A 5,021-nucleotide genomic window follows, 5' to 3' on the forward strand; every position below is an offset into this window, starting at 1 on the left:
TTGCCTTCTCCCCATACTCCCTGATCCATTTAGCCACAAACGCCATATCTAACTCCCTCTTAAATATAGTTAATTAACTGGCCGCAACTACCTTCTGTGTCAGAGAATTCCACAGATTCACCACTCTGTGTAAAAAACGATGTTCACATCTCGGTCCTAAAAGACTTCCCTCTTATCCTTAAACTGTGACCTCTTGTTCTGGACTTCCCCAACATCGGGAATAATCTTCCTGCATCCAGCCTGCACAACTCCTTAAGAATGTTGTACGTTGTTATAAGATCCCCCTAAATTCGAGCGTGTACAAGCCGAGTCTATGCAGTCTTTCTTTATATGAGTCCGGCCATCCCAGGAATCAGTCTGGTGAACCTACTCCCTCTATGGCAAGAATGTCTTTCCTCAGATTAGGAGATCAAAACTGTACGCAATACTCCATGTGTGTTCTCACCAAGACCATGTACAACTGCAGTCGAACCTCCCTGATCTTACACTCAATTACTTTTCCTATGAATGCTAACATACCATTCGATTTCTTCACTGCCTGCTGCACCTGCATGACTACGTTCAATGACTGGTGTCCCATGACACCCAGGTCTCGTTGCATCTCAATTTTTCTTAAGCGGCCACCATTCAAAAATAGTCTACTTTCCTGTCTTGCCACCAAAGTGGATAACCTCACATTTATCCACATTATACTGCATCTGCCATGCATTTTCCCACTCAGCCAACCTAGCCAAGTCACCTCGCAGCCTCCTAGCATCCTCCTCACAGTTAACACTGCCCCCCAGCTTCATGTCATCCACAAACTTAGAGATGTTGCATTCAATTCCCTCATCCAGATCATTAATATATTTAGTAAATAGCTGGGGTCCCAGCATTGAGCCTTGCGCTACCCCACGAGACACTGCCTGCCATTCTGAAAAGGACCCGTTTACTCCTACTCTTTGCTTCCTGTCTGCCAGCCAGTTCTCTATCCACATCAATACTGAACCCCCAATACCGTGTGCTTTAAGGTTGCATACTGATCTCTTATCTGGGACCTTGTCGAAAGCCTTCTGAAAGTCCAGATATAACACATCCACTGGTTCTCCCTTATCCACTCTACTAGTTACATCCTCGAAAAATTCTATAAGATTCGTCAGACATGATTTACCTTTCGTAAATCCATGCTGAATTTGTCTACTGAATTCTTCACTTTCCAAATGTGCTTACCCCATCTTTAATAACTGATTCTAGCAATTTCCCCACTACCGATGTAAGAGTAACTGGTCTGTAATTCCCCGTGTTTTCTCTCCCTCCCTTTTTTTAAAGTGGGATTACATTAGCTCCCCTCCAATCCTCAGGAACTACTCCAGTATCTAAAGAGTTTTGAAAAATGACCACTAATGCATCCACTATTTCTGCGGCTACTTCCTTAAGTACTCTGGGATGCAACTTATCTGGCCCTGGGGATTTCTCGGCCTTTAATCCATTCAATTTACCTAACACCACTTCCCGGCTAACCTGGATTTCACTCAGTTCCTCCATCTCATTTAACCCCCGTTCCCTTGCTATTTCCGGCAGATTATTTTTGTCTTCCTTTCTGAAGACAGAACCAAAGTAGTTATTCAATTGGTCTGCCATGTCATTGTTCCCCATGATCAATTCACCTGTTTCTGTCTGCAAGGGACCTACATTTGTTTTAACTAATCTTTTCCCTTCACATATCTATAAACACTTTTGCAGTCAGTTTTTATGTTCTCTGCCAGTTTTCTTTCATAATCTATTTTCCCTTTCCTAATTAAGCCATTTGTCCTCCTCTGCTGGACTCTGAATTTATCCCAGTCCCCTTGTAGGCTGCTTTTTCTGGCTAATTTGTATGCTTCATCTTTTGTTTTGATACTATCCCCGATTTCTCTTGTTATCCACGTATGCACTACCTTCCCTGATTTATTATTTTACCAAACTGGGTGAAAATTGTTTTAGTTCATCCATGCAGTCTTTAAATGCCTTCGATTGCATATCCACCGTCAACCGTTTAAGAATCAATTGCCAGTCTATGTTAGCCAATTCACGTATTATACCCTCAAAGTGACCTTTCTTTAAGTTCAGGACCCATGTTTCTGAATTAACAATGTCAATCTCCATCCTATTGAAGAACTCAATCATATTATGGTCATTTCTGCCCAAGCGGCCACACGCAACAAGATTGCTAACTAACCCTTCCTCATTACTCAATACCCAGTCTAGAATAGCCTGCTCTCTCGTTAGTTCTTCTACATGTTGGTTTAAAAAACTATCCCGCATACATTCCAAGACATCCTCTTCCTCAGCACCCTTGCCAGTTTGATTCACCCAATCTATATGTAGATTGAAGTCACCCATTATCACTATTTTACATTTGTTGCATGCATTTCTAATTTTGTCTGATGCCATCCCCAACTCCACTACTACTGTTAGGTGGCCTGCACACAACTCCTCCTAGCGTTTTCTGCCCCTTAGTGTTTCGCAGCTCTACCCATATCGATTCCACATCCTCCAATCTAATGTCCTTCTTTTATATTGCGTTAATCTCCTCTCTAACCAGCAACGCTACACCACCTCCTTTTCCTTTCTGTCTATCCCTTCTGATTATTGAATATCCCTGGATGTTCAGCTCCCAGCCTTGGTCACCCTGGAGCCATGTCTCCGTGATACCAACTATAGCATATTCATTAATAACTATCTGCACATTCAACTCAACCACTTTATTACACAAAGCCTTCAGGCTTGTTTATTATAACACTCTTACCCCTTATACAATTATGTTGAAAAGTGGCCCGTTTTGATTTTTGCCCTGGATTTGTCTGCCTGCCACTTTTACTTTTCACCTTGCTACCTATTGCTTCTACCCTCAGTTTACACCCCCTGTATCTCTGCTGTTGCACCCATCCCCCTGCCATATAAGTTTAAATCCTCCCCGACAGCACTAGCAAACACTCCCCCAAGGACGTTGGTTCTATTCCAGCCCAGGTGCAGACCGTCCCCCTTGCACCATTTTTCAAGCCACGTATCCATCTGCAATAGCCTCATATCTCTACTCTGATTAGCCCGTGGCACTGGTAGTAATCCAGAGATTATTACCTTTGAGGCCCTACTTTTAAGTCTGTCCCCTAGCTCCCTAAATTCACCTTGTAGGAGCTCATCCCCTTTTTTACCTAACTCGTTGGTGCCAATGTGCACTACGACAATTGGCTGTTCATCCTCCCCCTCCAGAATGTTCTGCAGCCGTTCGGTGACATCCCTGACCCTTGCACCAGGAAGGCAACATACCATCCTGGAGTCTCGTTTGCGGCCGCAGAAACGCCTATCTATTCCCCTTACAATTGATTCCCTATTACTATTGCCCTTCCACACTTGTTTCTCCCCTCCTTTGCCGTAGAGGCGCACATGGTGCCATGAAATTGGCTGCTGCTGCCTTCCCATGATGAACCATCTCCCCCAACAGTTTCCAAAATGCAGTATCTGTTTAGGAGGGCGATGACCACAGGGGACTCCTGCACTACCTGCCTACTGCTGCACTGGCTAATGGCCACCCGTTCCCTTTCTGTCCGCTTTTACCTGCGATGTGACCAACTCACTGTACGTGCTGTTCCCGACTTTCTCAGCATCGTGGATGCTCCAGTATGAATTTGCAGAGAATGGAGGGATATGGACGATGCGCAGGCAGATAGGAGTTGGCCTTGGCATCATGTTCGAACACAGACATCGTGGACCGAATGTCCTGTTTTGTGCTGTACTGTTTCTATGATCTATGGTTTATTTTAGTTCATTTCTTGTCATCACCTGACTCCTACCATTGGAACAACTTTGTATTTAATTCTTCCCAACTGGATCCTGTGTGCGCGAACCTTCCAGGTCAGTCTACCATGCGGACCCTGTGAAAGCAATGGGTAAACTACAAAAACACTTGTAGACAACGTTTCTCGGGAATAAAGTCATGCTGTCTATTTATAATCAGTATTTAACTTTCCAAATACCGATGAGGCGTATAGCACTAATTTCCCTCATGCAGCGTTACCACCACCGATATCAGAATGACCCGCCTGCAGTTCCCTGCATGCATTCTACATAAAAGACAGGCATCACTTCAAGGTCAATATCAACTTGTTGTTCCCTTGCTGCCCACGCTTATGTGCCACAGATGCGCAGTAAACTATCTGCAGAGTAAAGATTCAGTGGGGTGGGGACTGAGCCGGGGAAAGGCTCGCGAGGGGGGGGGGGGGACTTGGCGGGATGAAGGTCCAGGGGGATGATGCAGAGGACACTGTTCAGAGGAGAGTGTACAGCGGAGGGACACACAACCCGTCAGGATAGATACCAGTGGGGAGTGAGCAACTTCGGGTGGCTTATCGTGCGGATTTTCATTGTAACGTTTTATGTCATGCTGATCAGGATATTGGCGAGGTGACTATCCGAGTGCGGCAGCGGAAGGTCAGACGAGCAGTTGAGCTGCGGTTTTGTTTGGTGATCTGACCCGGAAGCATGTGCTGCAGTCAGAAGTGTTCCGTCAAAATGCAGCAGGTGTCCCTAAAACCTGAATCATGTTGACTGCACCATGTACAACGTATTCAGTGTATTCCCACGACGCAGGGCACGCCCCGACCCACGGTCTCCACTCTGTCTCCGCCGTTATCGCACACTCCACCTCCTTATTCCCATTTTTCGTCAATACATTTTGTAGCGCTTCCATCCGCAACTTTCGCCAGTTCGTTCTCCGGAGGGAGAGCTTCCCACAGCTCGGAAGCAAGCCATTTAACCCACCACAGCCAAAGCGACATGGATGTACCCACAGAACCCATAGACTCCACGCCTTGGAGTTTCAAGTGTTCCTCTTGATGTATTTAGTATCCCTGCCTCCGTCAAACTCTTTTCAAGCGTCCTAGATTCCGAGTCTGAATGAGAAAATACCTCATCAGATTCTTCCAAATATTTTATCTAAACTAATGCCCTGTGGATTTAGCCCTCTCTTATATGATTCATGTTTGATAGCATGTATCTTGTCT

This window comes from Amblyraja radiata, chromosome 36 (genome assembly GCF_010909765.2).
Source record: "Amblyraja radiata isolate CabotCenter1 chromosome 36, sAmbRad1.1.pri, whole genome shotgun sequence".
NCBI lineage: Eukaryota > Metazoa > Chordata > Chondrichthyes > Rajiformes > Rajidae > Amblyraja > Amblyraja radiata.